Raw genomic sequence first — 15,237 nt, forward strand, 5'->3', positions numbered from 1 at the left:
CTGATTTCATACTACCAGAAAAGTATGTACTTGATATACAATGCTTTTTTTTTTCTTTGTCTTCCAAGTCATTTAGTTGAATCTTCTGAGGAGAAGTGGGTTCCACACACCAGCCATCAACCAGAAAAGAGGTTCAAGCAGTCTCCAAACTCAGCACCTGTTTCAGCTCTACCAGTAAGAGTGAGAGACAGAAAATCCAAGTCTTCACTGGTTGTATCCCCCAACACACCTGAAGAGAGATGAAATTAGGATTTTACACCCCAGTCAGTCTGTAGACCATCTGTCATGGCACTTGTTGATGAGAAGATGTTGGGCTACAAACTGTTCGTTGACGACTTCTACACAAGTCCAGCACTGTTTAGAGATCTCCTAAAAAAAAAAACATCTGAGCATGTGGGAAAATTCAGTCCACAAACCCTCAAACCATCACCAACAAGCTTCTGAAAAAAGCTCCTCGAGGCCTCATCACTGGCTGAGAGAAGAGGATGTGCTGTTTGTAGAATGGAAGGATAAAAGGAAGGTCCAGATGTGCTCCATCATTCACAGAGGCACTGAAGGAAGCATTGTGCTACTTTTATTTTCATTACTTTCTTCTTCTACTGTTTTTCTAATGTTCATATACCAGTCTTATGCTTATTGTGTGAATGTTATTATTCCCAGTACATTTGGTTATCAGGCTGCTTTTCCTCAAACAGACGGAGGGAGAAAAGGACCACACACAGTCTCAGAATAATGTTTATAGGAATCTCCTTTTATTGTATTTTCTTCAAAGCTGAAATATAAACTCATTACACATGTGACTTTTAACCCGTCACTATTCTGGATTGTTTCAGGACCGAATTCATGTATTTATATATAAAAAATAATGTTTTATGACATACACATTTTTTTCTAAGGAACTTCAGCATCTATGGATGATGTAAAGCCCAAAGTGTGTTCTTTTAAAAGAGATGTAAATTGTGTATGTAGCACACTGTTGTCAGAAACTTTTACCATTGAAAGTCAGGAAGGTAATTTTCAGCTGTGAGGCCCAAAAGTGGGGCTGAAACCGAACAGGGTTCAAGAAACCGGGTTTATTTTCATATAAGTAACAGTATTTAGTTCAATAAACTTAAGTTCATTTAAAGGAGAATTCAGTGCTGTTTAGTTCAGTAAATTCTTCATTTAATCCTAAACTATTCCATTCATTAAGTTCAATTATCCTCAAATTAATATTTTTACATTCAATAAAAACAAATCATTCAGTTTTCATTGATGTTTATTTAGTGAATAATGCATTTAATAAACAATTGGTTTCACTCAGAATGACGTTTTATTTTTTAATAAGTAGTAAAAATGTGTTTTTTATAAAACTCATCTGAAGCATAAAGATACAAATGCACCAGTTGGTTAAAAGAAAACATTTAAAAGTAAAACATTAATTCCAGCTCATAAATCCTATAAAACATGCAGCATTAAACATGAACTTCCAGCAGATGAACATCTCATAATACTGTCTGGAAGTGAGAAATGTACAGGTTGTTTTTACTCCATACACATGAACTTACTTTGATCAGAAACACAATCATACTCCAAATCAATTAATCAATAAAGTCAATAAAAGAATCCCAAACTGCTGTGTGTCTTGTCCTCGCTATTAATGACGTCATTAGAGCTCCACTACTTCTAATTACCTGCTGTGACAGTGAGCTCTAATACACATCACACTGCCACCTACTGGTCATTTATGATTCTGCAACATTCATAGAGTCACTCCGATCAACTTCCGGTTCTCAACTCGGATTCACTCGCTTTATACACAGTTTACAGCCGTTTTTATCTTATTTATGACTGTAATATCACTATTCTCTCAGGAACAACAGAAAAGCTTTGTAGACATGATATTTTATCCGCTCTTTACCTCTGTAATGTGCGCATGCGCATAGTGTCAGGTTAAAAGAGACGGGTTACGTCACAGAGGGAGGGCGGGGCATCTCCCTGTGATGTCACAGTAAGGCAACGTCTATAATTGGAAACGCGTCTCTGTTTCTATCATTTCCAAAGTTTTTGCTTGTGAGTAAAGAGGCATAAACATGGAGCTCTTCAGAAGGTTGAGAAAGTTTTTTCAAACCAGAAGATCGAAGAAAACTAAGCAGATTGCTGAAATGAAGGAGAAGCTGGAACACATGGAGAAAGTAGTGAAAGACTTGGATGCATTTTCTCTTCTAATGATAGAGAAGATAACAGAAGAGAAAGAAGAGAAAGCCATTCTGCTACAGACGGTGCAAAAGCTGGAGGCTACTTTGGCTTCTGAGCGAAAGCAGCAGGAACAGAATATAACTGAGAGAAGCCAGAGCTGGGCGAGAGAACAAAAACAACTGGAGGAACGTGTTGCTCAGCTCGAGTTTATTTTGGATCAGACCACCATGGAGCTCCAGTCTTCCCTGAAAATCCATGAGGAACTGGAGCAAACTGTAGACTGTGAGAGAGAGAGCTGGACAATTGAACAAAAGAAAGTGGAGGAACATGTTGTTCAACTTGAGGTCACTTTGGAACAGACCACCATGGAGCTCCAGTCTTCCCTGAAAATCAATGAGGAACTGGAGCAAACTGTAGAATGTGAGAGAGAGAGCTGGATGAGAAAACAAAAACAACTGGAGGAACATGTTGCTCAGCTTGAGGTCACTTTGGAACAGACCACCATGGAGCTCCAGGATACTCAGAATCACTGTGAGAAAGTAAAAAATAGTGCAGAGCAGGAGAAAGATCATTTGATCAGAGACAAAGAGCGACTGGAGGAACGTGTTGCTCAGTTGGAGGCCGCTTTGGATTTTAAAGAAAAACAAGAGGACGAAAGAGAGAAAACTAAACTTGACATAGAGGAGAGGAACAACTTACAGCTTCAGACCAACAGGGGGCTCCAGGATACCCAGAATCTCTGTGAGGAAGAAAAGAAGACTTCAGAGAATAAAACAGATCGTTATATGAGAGTCCGAGAGCGATGGGAGGAAAGTGTTGATCAGCTGAGACAAGAAAACATTCAAAAGAAAAGGAGAAATAGAAAAAAAAGAAGACGACAAGAGAAACAGAGAGTCTGAACATGCCTTTTTCCTCTTTCTGTTTCTCTTATGGCTATTTATGATAGTTTTACACTTATAGTCAATAGTATAAAGCTGAGTGTAAAGCTATTGTATCTTGTAGATCGTCTCGTCTTTTGATAATTTTTTATTTCTGTCTTTTCAAATCTTTTTTTTTTATCTTTTTTTAAATCTTGATTTTAATCTTTTACTACAAAGATTCACAATAAACACTAATAACAACCATGATTTTTGTCTTCCTTACAAACGCCGTATGACCTCCTCATGGATTCTTCCACTTAGTTTATATCCCTCTTGTGGGGCAGGGGGCTGTGGCTCGGGGTCATAATGCTGAGGGGGAGGTCAGGAGGGAGAGGAAACTGGTCCTCAGTGCCACATTGTGCAAAACACCACACACCCTAATAATCTTACACACATTTTCCGGGTGGTATAAAAGTCTTCCACCTGAGACATCCAGGGGATTTGATGTTCTCCTGTATTCCATGCAGTCGGGCATCTCCTCCTCCTGCGCTCCCGTAGTGGAATGTGATGGTGAGACGCCGCTGATTACATATTTAGAGTGAATTTTTATTTAACATTTGAGTTGGATTTTATAATAAGGTGTTTATGAAATAACTATCACTCAGTACAAACCCAAATAACCTGCAGGATTTCATCTTCATGATCACAACACTTCAAACAAAACATCTACAGTACATACAGGATTCAGGGCCATTTTTCGATATTTATATGTTACAGTAATTTTGTATTATTTATATTAGGAGTCTTTAACGACTCTGTGCATATGTTTAAAAAATGACCATGTTACTGTGTGTACAATGATACTAATTGTGTTCATGTATTACAAACACTTTATTGGGAGCACCTATGTCCAAAAACGTATGACCACCAGGCTGAAATAGTCCACGCAGAAACAAAACAGAGTAAGAACAGGAGTTTTGAGGGTTGGGATTTGGACTGTAGTTTATGTTAACAGTCTGCTACACTGACTCAGGACTACAGTTTGTATCTGATCATCACTTCACCTCAACATCATTTAGCTGTAATAAATGGACATTCAGTGAAACCCAGATGAGGACGGGTTCCCTCTTGAGTCTGGTTCCTCTCAAGGTTTCTTCCTTATGCCGTTATTCCTTTCATATTTCTCATTTCTCAGAGACGCCAAGGTTTTTACTTGTATGTTCCTTTCTTTAATAATGCAGTAATTTCTGTAGCACTCAGCGATTCTCCTCTGTCTTGCACTTTAGACATTTTGCCTCAGTGTGCTCTAGTAGTCTAGTGTTTTTAGTCATTTTTATTATTTAAAAAAAATTAAAACCATTTTGCAGGAGACTCCTGAATGATTTTATTCTTCCAAAACCCACACAATCGAGTATTTTAAAGACTGCACCCGTATTCACCAATCAAATCTTACAAATCCAGCAGTGCCATCATGCAGCATTACACACGGGGGTCACCACAGCATTTATATGTTTACAGTAATTACACTGATCATTAACACTGTGATTCTGGTCGGTATATAAGGAAGTGCTGAATGTGTGATTAGAATCAGCAGTAATAAAGCAGTAATGAGCACAACATCTCTTATTCTTGAAGGCTGATTTATCAAGAGTAATAAATGTGTCAGAAGAACAGACAGCCAAGAGATGAAGTTGTGGACGGGACAGAGGGTCATGAAGTGCCCATAAGAGAATTACATGCTACTTTTTAGAGAATAATGAGGAATGTGGGCGTTACACATGTAGCTGAAGAGGGTTTATAAAGACTGTGTGTGGACTGTGTTATTGGGAACCTCCATGGAACTGCCTGGATTTATTTTTACTGCATAAAGTCTAATACTTTAACACCACAATCCTGGATTCTGAACTTAGTTTCTTTCTTTACTTGGTATTTTAACTTTGTTATTGGATTTGTTGCTATTGATAATAAATCACAAGATCACAATAATCCCATTACATGTTTATGTGATTTTATTGTATCATGCAGTAATAATGTGCTTGTGCTGTATTACACAGTCTTCTTCTTCTTCTTCCTCTTTCGGCTCCTCCCATAAGTCTCCATACCCCTCTGTCCTCTACATCTGCCTCTTTCACCCCAACCATCTGAATGTCTTCCCTCACCACATCCATAAACCTCCTCTTTGGTCTTCCTCTTTTCCTCCCTCCTGGTGGCTCCATCCTCAGCATTCTCCTATTGATATACCCCATGTCCCTCCTCTGCACATGTCCAAACCATCTCAATCTCGCCTCCCTCACCTTGTCACCAAAATGTCCTACATGCGCTGTCCCTCTAATAAACTTATTTCTAAACCTGTTCAACATCATCAATCCCAATGAAAATCTCAACATCTTTAGCTCTGCTACCTCCAGCTCCACCTCCTGTCTTTCAGTAAATGCCACTGTCTCTAATCCATACATCATCTCAGGTCTCACCACAGTCCTATAAACTTTCCCTTTCACTCTCACAGATACTCTTCTATCACAAATCACTCCTGCTGTTACTCTTCTCCACCCACTCCACCCTGCCTGTACTTTTTCCTTCACTTCTCTAACACACTCTCCATTACTTTGCACTGTTGACCCCAGGTACCTGAACTCCTCCACCTTCTCCACCTCTTCCCCCTGCAACCGCACCACTTCACTGCTTTCCCTCTCATTCACACACATGTACTCTGTCTTACTCCTACTGATTTTTATTTCTCTTCTCTCCAGCGTATACCTCTCCTGTATACCTCTCCTGTCTCCTGTATGACCTCGTCCTTCAACCTGTCCATCACCACTGCAAACAGGAAAGCTCTTAGGGCCGATCCTCGGTGCAGTCTGACCTTCACCTTAAACCAGTCTGTCGTTTCTACTGCACACTTCACTGCTGTCAGACTGTCCTCATACATGACCTGCACCACCCTCACATACTTCTCTGACACACCAGACTTTCTCATACAATACCACAACTCCTCTCTCCACCCTGTCGTACGCTTTCTCCACAAACTCACAATGCAACTCCTTTCGACTTTCTCTATACTTCTCCATCAACATTCTCAAAGCAAATAATGCATCTAAGGTGCTCTTCCTCGGCATGAAACCATGCTGCTGCTCACAGATAGTCACCTCTTCTCTCAGCCTGGCTTCCATTATTTCCTATAACTTCATGGTGTGACTGGTAAACTTTATTCCCCTGTAGTTATCCTTTTCTCCTTCCTTAGTGTCCAACTTCTCTTACAGCTTTAACAGTCATCACATCTCCTTAACTCGCAGGAGGTCCTGGGTTTAACCCCCAGTGTAGCAATCATTGATCTTCATAAAGTGGATAAGATGATCTACTCTAAAAAGCTGGAAAATCAGTTTTGAGCCAACGAGCCTGCTTCAGTGAAGAAAGACCTGAGAGACATGGTGCAGTCATAAAAACCTGGAGCTTAAAATGCTCAAAACAGTGGAGATAATTGTGGATTTTAGGTGAAACCCCCCTGCTCTTCCCCCACTCACCATCATGAACAGCAGTGGAGTCATTTAGGTTCCTGGGCACCACCATCTCTCAGGGCATGTAGTGGGACAATCACATTGACTCCATTGTTAAAAAGGCTTAACAGAGGATGTACTTCCTTCACCAGCTTAGAAAGTTCAACAGGAGTTGCTTTAATAACTGTCTGGTTCTGCTCAGCTGTAAAATCAGACATCAGAGGACTACAGAGGACAGTTTAGACGTCTGCAATGGTTATCGGTGTCCCCCTGCCCACTTTTCAAGAACTGCATACATCCAGAGTGAGAAAAAATGTTTTGAAAATCGTGTTAACCACTACACAATGGAACCAGTTAAGGGACCCTAATGGTGGAATTTCTTTCCCTCTAGCAGGATATGGTTACTTTATATTTACTTTCATTGTATTTTTTATTTAAAAATCTTGGCCTCATAGCACAACTCAGCTTTTGTCTCTTTTTCCTAAAGTTTTACGGCTACTTTTTTTGTGTGATGCAGAGGTGATCACGTTATGGTTTAGAAGAAACAAACTCTATTCTATTAATCTCAAACTATTACATATTATTTGTTTTATACATAGTTGCACTGAAAGTCAAACCCAAGACCTCCTGCATGTAAAACAGAAGTGATGAATTACTACATGAAACCTGTTTTTTTGTTTTTTGCATTAAGATGCTGGAGATCTATCACTCGGTGGTCATGAGCCTACTGTGTGTGGTCTTCTGAGGAAGCGGCATTTTACTCAGTAATGTCAGCAGCAGTAATAAACTCATTTGCATGGCTAAAACTATTATTGGGCAAAACCTGGGAACATTTGAGTCAGTGAGTTTTCTAAGTTTAATTAATATATTTTCACTGAGATTTTAAAAGAGATGTTTATCTTTATAACATTGGACATAATCCTTCTCAGCAACAGGCTCCATAGTGTAGTGGTCATCATGTCTGCTTTGCACGCAAAATGTGCTGGGTTCGAACCCCAGTAGAACCATGCACTTGAGTCTGATTCTACTTGTGGAATGCTTTTTGTCCAATGCTGTTAAAAGCACAATGCAGAAAAAGGCTAACCTGTTATTTTTATTTGCAGAATCGTGTTATAATTTGAGGGAATATCTTCGCTTTCTTAACATAACTGGTCACAAAAACATAAACCTCATTCAGGTTCGCCAGCTGCATGGTTCCACTGGGGGTTGAACTCAGGAGCTTCTGCATGTAAAGCAGATGTGATGACTACTACATAATGGAACCACACAGTCAACTAAACAGCATTAATGAGCAGAAATATCAATTCAGGCAAAATGTTTTTCCGATTGCAACTATCCAGTTTTGGGAAACTTGTTCCCAGTGTACCCCAGCTTTCTGTTTCCAGTTGACAGGATTACAAGTTACTTTCAAATTCTGTAGTACATGATTAAATCATTAATATGAGGAAGATTAATCCTCATTATTGATCCTCATAGAGTGTCTAAGAGGAGCTACTCTAAAAAGCTGGAAAATCAGTTTTCAGCCAACGACCCTGCTTCAGTGAAGAAAGGCCTGAGAGACATGGTGCAGTCATAAAAACCTGGAGCTTAACACGATCAAAACAGTGGAGATGATTGTGACATTTGAGTCAGTGAATTTTCTAAGTTCAATTAATATTTTCCAGTTAGATTTTGAGAGATATGTTTCTATTTATGCACATTGGACATCAACCTACTCAGCAGCAGGTTCCATAGTGTAGCGGTCATCACGTCTGCTTTACACGCAGAAGGTCCTGGGTTCGAGCCCCAGTGGAGCCATGCCCTTGAGTCTCTGATTCTAAATGCTTTTAGTGCATTGCGGTTACAGGGCCCATGCACGCGATGAACATCAGGTGAGGGTTCCGAGATGGTTCCTCCATATGAAGAAGGACATGGGTGAGATGCAACCTCCCTGTACTCATTAAAAACTGGATATGCTGAGAGAGCTTGATGTGGTCCTTCATGGGAAGAAAGTGTGAATAACATTGTAAGAGGGGGACAGACAGGTCGACCTGTTAAGACAGATGTAGTGTCATAGGAGCTTCTGAAGTTGGTCGCGCCCAAAGCGATTCCTGTAGTGAAACTCATTTGATTTTCTGTCAAATTCCTTCTCTTTAAGGAACATCAAACATCACTGAATTTACTAAAGTGGATTTCAGGAAAGTGATTGAATGCTCTCTGTGATGAAGAGACATTAGACATGATTTGAATTGAAAATCTTTATTCATTTAAATAAAAATTTAAATTAGAATTTATTATAAATTAAAGATGGTGAAACAACATGCACACTAAAGTACATGAAACGTACGTATTTCACCATCTTCCTCTATTCCTGAATCATTTTCCATCTCTTCAAGTTTCTTCAACAGATCCTCGAAGCTGTCGATATCAAAGACTGGTACAGAATCCAGGATCTCTGTGCTGTTGTGGGGGTCTTCAGTATGATTCTGAGCTCCAGACTGGTTAAAAAAGCCATATTCCTCATTTAACATGGAAAAGATGTCGTTGTTGAGCAAAGTGATTTCCTCCTCGTCCTCGAGCTGAACCTCACTGCTTGTACAGTCAGACCCATAGCAGGTGCTGTAAACAGAAGTGCACAATTTTAGCTGCATATTAAAGTAAATGAGTGGCGATTATGGTGATTATTTAAGATGCAGAGTAAAACTTCATTTGCATGTCATTCTTCTGAAACTGTTCCAATGCAGTTTACTAACTCACTTGGTCTGGCAGAAAGTCGACTCAGAAACAGAAGGGAAAAGAGGAGGATCAAAGCAGATGTCTTTAGGAGACAGCAGTTCTTGGTGGCTAAGGCCGGGGAACTGATCACTAACTTCAGGCACGAGGTCATGGACTGGTACTTCTTCTGGCATGTTCATGACTATGTGGTGGTTTGGTTGATGATCAGGTCTCCTCTGTGAGTCACTACTCTGCAAACTGCCTTTTCTCCTTCCCTTCTTTGGAAGCGGTTTATAAACCCAATCTACATGATAGAAAAGAAGAATTTAAAGAGTAAGAAGCAACATAAAAACAATAAAAGTGTCAGAATTGATGCATTTGTTTTGATATTTTGCCATTTGTCTATAAAGAAAGTTCACCTACCAGGAAACAATTGTTCGTGTTCCTGTTTAAGCCTCCATGATTCAGTGTAGTAGGGTTTCTTCTGTTCTTCACTCAGTTTGTTCCACGCGATCCCAAGCTGCATGCTGATCTCTGCAGAGCTGCTATTTGGATTGGCCTTGGAAAAGATGGGCCGCTGTTTCCTCGCCCAAACCATGTAGGCATTCATTGGCCTTCTGATGTTGCCTTTTTTATCTCTGCACTTGGCAACGTTAAATTTATCTACAAAATAAAAAACAAAGTTTAAGTTAAACAGAAATCATTATAAACTTCTAGTTAAAACAGTGAACAGAACAGAGTCATGCAAACTGCACCAGTCTTAAACACACACAATGTTGTAGTACAAATATTTTATAAGTGCTGCATTACTCAGTCAGTACAAAATCATTTTATATTTCCTGCATGACAGATTGATATTTAATGTGGTTTTAGGAACTAAATAATAACTATATTTCATTGTCTCTGTACTTGTTCTCTGTACAATGACAATAAAGTTGAATAAAGTTGACAGCAGGAGAAGCAGCTGTAGCTGTTACCCGTCTTATTATCTGTCATTATTTCTCCTTCTTTCTTCTGAAAGTCGCTCTTTCTGGCTGAAAAATCTTTTTTGGTGTCTTGGAGAGCGGATTGTTCAAAACATTGACGCTTATCACTAAAAACAATTAAAAACATTTCAGCTGTTTGTTTGCGCTTCATTGCTGTGGTCAGTAAATGTTTGTGTTAAACTGCAGCACAACAAAGTTGTCATGACAATAAAAGCAGTCCAGGGCGCTATCAGAGATACCGACGTCACAAAAGAGGCGGGGCTTCAATGATTCAAATGCAGCCGTGGAAGCTGAAAACAGGTGGTGTTAAGAGTAGCGAAGTGGTGTGTGATTGTAAACCCTACACGAGTTCCTATAGCGCTCCTGTGTTTAGACACAGTAGGGTATTAAAATATTTAGAATTATATTATTTAATAGAAAACACGTGTTTGCAGTTTGGAATGTGATTTTGATAAAAATTGTGGGGTTTAATTTGAGGTGTAATTAGTTTGTACTGCATGTGGTGACCTGTTGTTGTTATACTTAAAGTGACCATTAGGGGGAGTAGAAGTGCATTGAAAATAGAGAATGAGAGAACACGTGATTAGCACGCGTCAGATGTGTGTTATGAGCTATTAGAAAAGAAATCGTTCATTCATGCTACCTGGACTTGCTTCCTTCTGTTTCCTGACAACACTGCACTTTTAACAGACTTTATTTTATTTTCCTTAGATTATTCATTATACTTACCTTCTCTGAACACAAACAGATTTTTTATTTAAACACATGGTAGTATTTATAGTCTCTGTTCATCCTTCAATTATAATCATCTACTTATTAAGACGTTTGTATTAAAGAAATTATCATAAGAATAAAATTATCTGGTAAATTAATCACAAGGTAAATTAACTGTAATACATATTTTTTTTTATTGAATACAGTCAAGTCCAAAAATGTATTTAAAAAAGAAAAAACATTAATGAAAGATGTGATTGATTTTGATCTGCCGCCAGTCTTTTTACAAGCACTTAGTGTTTTCTCTACTGGTCCACGACTACACCATAATATGTATGGGATTTTTATATTGGTATTAAAATAAGAAACTAAACTCCTATAAAATCATCTCAGCAGTAATAAAATCAAGATTTGGTGATTTCTGTAAAAAGCTTGGTGTGGAATGGACATCTCTGTTCACCTGTGTACAGCAGCACATGGGGAGGACAACAAATAATGACAAGAAACAAAAAAGTGACAAACTTCATTTGGATTTGACTTTTCCTTCATCACCCTTATAGCTGTCATGCCATTATTATACACACACAATGAATGTAACACTGATTTGAGGTGATCTATGAAAAAAAAAACTGCTTGGAGGAGACCAAGTCCTCACAGGGGACGAGCTGCTTGGAAGAGACTGAGTCCTCACGGGAACGAGCTGCTTAGAGGAGACTGAGTCCTCACAGGGGACGAGCTGCTTGGAAGAGACTGAGTCCTCACGGGAACGAGCTGCTTAGAGGAGACTGAGTCCTCACAGGGGACGAGCTGCTTGGAGGAGACTGAGTCCTTACGGGGACGAGCTGCTTAGAGGAGACTGAGTCCTCACAGAGGACGAGCTGCTTGGAAAAGACTGAGTCCTCACAGGGGACGAGCTGCTTAGAGGAGACTGAGTCCTCACAGGGGACGAGCTGCTTGGAGGAGACTGAGTCCTTACTTTTTACTTACTTACTTGTTTTTTAACAAAAACACACTACACAACCGTGTGGCTCCTGCTTTGTGTTAACATTTTTGAGAAAAACCACATATTGCAGGAAAGGTCAGGTGTCCCAATACTTTTATCTAAAACAAGACAGAATTACACAAAACAACACAAAACTAAGAACTAAGACTACACAGGACTACAGGACTAAAGTGCACGTGTGCAAACAACATCATATAATTTGTATTGTATGTTTTGTATAATTTGTATTGTTTGTACATCATTGTATGTGTGTATGTACCAATGTGTGTGTGTATATGTGTGTGTGTGTGTGTGTGTGTGTGTGTGTGTGTGTGTGTGTGTGTGTGTGTGTGTGTGTGTGCTGAAGCAGGTCAGCGTGCCACAGTGTTTGTGAGGGTCGTGTTAGAGTCACATATGACTTGCACTTTAACAGAAATCACATTTTTATTAACATAAACAAATTCATTTTCATACAGAGTCTTTACAGAAATATGAGTGCAGTCAATTGTGTTGATTACATTTAAAAAACTGAACATTGCTGCAAAGTGCATTTTAATTTCAGCCTGTTCTTGCACAGTGAAGGAAGGAAAAGCCAAGCAATCAATCCTTTGGGAGGAAAATAATATAAAATATATAATCTTCTTCTTCTTTCAAACCAACTACCTGCATGTCTTCCTTTACCTTATCCATAAACCTCCTCTTTGGTCTTCCTCTTTTCCACCTTCCTGGTGGCTCCATCCTCAGCATTCTCCTATCGATATACCCCATGTCCCTCCTCTGCACATGTCCAAACCATCTTAATCATGTCTCTCTTACTTTGTCCCCAAAACGTCCTACATGTGCTGTTTCTCTAATAAACTTGTTTCTAATCCTGTCCATCTTCGTCACTCCCAACGAACATCTCAACATCTTCAGCTCTGCTACCTCCAGCTCCAATTCCTGTCTTTTACTTAATGCCACTGTCTCCAAACCTTACAACATCTCAGGTCTCAACACAGTCCTATAAACTTTCCCTTTCAATCTCACAGATACCCTTCTATCACAAATCACTCCTGCTATCACTCTTCTCACTCTTCTCACTTTGCACTGTTGACCCCAGGTACCTAAACTTCACCTTTTCCACCTTTTCTCCCTGCAACCGCACCCCTCCACTGCCCTCCCTCTCCTTCACACACATGTATTCTGTCTTACTCTTACTGACTTTCATTTCCCTTCTCTCCAGCGTGTACCTCCACCTCTCCAGGCTCTTCATAACCTGTTTACTACTCTCACCACTAATAACAATATCATCCACAAACATCATAGTCCACGGAGACTCCTGTCTGACCTCGGCCGTCAACCTGTCGATCACCACTGCAAACAGGAAAGGGCTCAGAGCTGATCCTTAAAGCAGTTCCAACGTTCCACCTCCACACTGTTCTCATGCATGTCCTGCACCACCCTCACATACTTCTCTGACACACCAGACTTCCTCATACAATACCACAACTCCTCTCTAAACCCTGTTGTATGCTTCCTCTAGATCTATAAACACAATGCAACTCGTTCTGACCTTCTCTATACTTCTCTTTCAACATTCTCAAAGCAAATAATTGAGAAAAGAAGACAAAGATAAAATCAATTTTTATTAGTCCTCTTCATGTTTTATATGCAGTTTCTGCTGTTTATTCAGTTAAATACCCACACTGAAGCACATGTTAGGTTATGTAACTGTACATCCTCAGTGTTATAGTTACTGTTCATGTAACTGTACATCCTCAGTGTTATAGTTACTGTTCATGTAACTGTACATCCTCAGTGTTTTAGTCTAATGCTCATGTAATGGTTCATATCTCTGTGATGTCACAGTGCGCCACTTTCGACCACATGCATAAAAGCCAGAACACCGAGCTTACAGCCATACTACTCTGAGAACGCTCGATTTTGTCTGATTTTGGAAGCAGCCAACAAACTCAACACATCGAGCATCAAACTTCTCAATCACGCAACCAAATCGATCTATATCTTCCGAAGAAACACATTAGCGGTAAGTTACTTTACAAGTCTTTAGTTTCATTAATTTTGCAGGTTTACCGCTAGTCACGTGCTCACCCAGAACTTTCGGGAAGTACACTCTAGCTAGCATGAAAAACATTTAGCTTCAATAAAGTCCCTAAATCCCAACATCATCTAAACATGACATTACTACTTAACGCTCACAAGTACATTTAAAGGCTGTAAGCAGAAGGAGGCTCCACTGAGTAAACGCGTCCCATCAGCTGAGGAAGAACGATCAGACTACAGAGATACTTATTATAAAAAAATTAACAAAAACTTTATAGAATGATTTGTGATTAAAGCAGTTCTTAATTTTTTTTAGGTTCAACAAACTCTCTAGAGGAAAATATTGAAAAGACCTACAGAAATGGAAAAGGCGAGCATAAGCCAGCAGGAGCTTCAGGCCATTAAGAGCCTTATGCTACTCAGCAACACTCACAAGTATGTTTTTTGCTCTTTATAATTTATTCCAATCATTGCAGTGATACAATATAATATGTAATATAATAATATATTATATAATGTTTTATCTAAATGTTTCTTTTCCCTTCCACAGAAATGTCAGTGTTGAAAACCAGCTTCTGCCACTTAAAGGTGTGTAAGAAAGTACAAGTTGATTATTACTGCATGATTCAGTTCTATTAAAATACACATATAATGTGATAATGTGATCTAAGCACCTTTTCATTTCATTTTGTAAATTATTTTACAGAAGTGAACACCAGACAAAATCTGGAAATCCGAGGCCTGAAATGCAAAATCAGCAGCATGGAGAAAAGCTTTCGCTTAATGGAGGTATTTTCTTTCCATTTTTAAATGCAGACATCATTGAACTTTTAGTGAGAAATGTGACTAAATAAAACTAAATCTGTTTTTTTGTTTTGGATCCTCAACAGGAAAAACTTTACAAAGTGGAGAACGAGTTGAACAAAGGTAACAGTAAAATCTCTAATACTAAGTTTCTGTACATTTTGATGTGTTCTGTATTTGCATTTAATATGTAATAAATGAACACAAATAATTAATAATACAATTAAAAATAATAATAATCGATTAAAACATAAACAAGCAGGAAGCTGATAAACGTATTTAAATGTGATATGTTGTGATCTAATTTTAGTGGATATACAGTTTAATCTTAGCATGTGCTAAACCTAGTATGTACATTATCACCAAAAGTATTGGAACATTAATGGAAAAAGTATTGACAAGGCAAATTCTTCACCGTCTTAATGAACCTAAATGTGTAACAGTCATTTTTTAAGATCTAGGAAGAAATATTGTAAGTCTCT

General features: G+C 38.9%; 2 protein-coding genes, 1 long non-coding RNA gene and 1 other non-coding gene across 4 annotated transcripts in view; 3 read left to right on the plus strand and 1 right to left on the minus strand.

The window, feature by feature from the left end:
- Positions 1 to 14,878, plus strand: part of LOC124384733 — a 20,850-nt gene extending 5,972 nt beyond the window's left edge. Inside the window, exons 2-3 of the long non-coding RNA XR_006925547.1 lie at positions 14,658 to 14,740; positions 14,842 to 14,878. This is a non-coding gene — a long non-coding RNA (uncharacterized LOC124384733). The remainder of the gene's footprint in view (positions 1 to 14,657; positions 14,741 to 14,841) is intronic.
- LOC124384578 (zinc finger protein 850-like) overlaps positions 1 to 15,237 on the minus strand; it is a 1,373,244-nt gene that overhangs the window by 1,109,139 nt on the left and 248,868 nt on the right. The window lies entirely within an intron of this gene.
- The window catches only part of LOC124384657 (leucine-rich repeat flightless-interacting protein 1-like), a 794,289-nt gene that overhangs the window by 420,976 nt on the left and 358,076 nt on the right, over positions 1 to 15,237 (plus strand). The window lies entirely within an intron of this gene.
- trnav-uac lies at positions 8,257 to 8,329 on the plus strand. The gene has a single exon. It is a non-coding gene; the product is annotated as a tRNA-Val (tRNA).

This window comes from Silurus meridionalis, chromosome 4 (assembly GCF_014805685.1).
Source record: "Silurus meridionalis isolate SWU-2019-XX chromosome 4, ASM1480568v1, whole genome shotgun sequence".
Classification (NCBI taxonomy): domain Eukaryota; kingdom Metazoa; phylum Chordata; class Actinopteri; order Siluriformes; family Siluridae; genus Silurus; species Silurus meridionalis.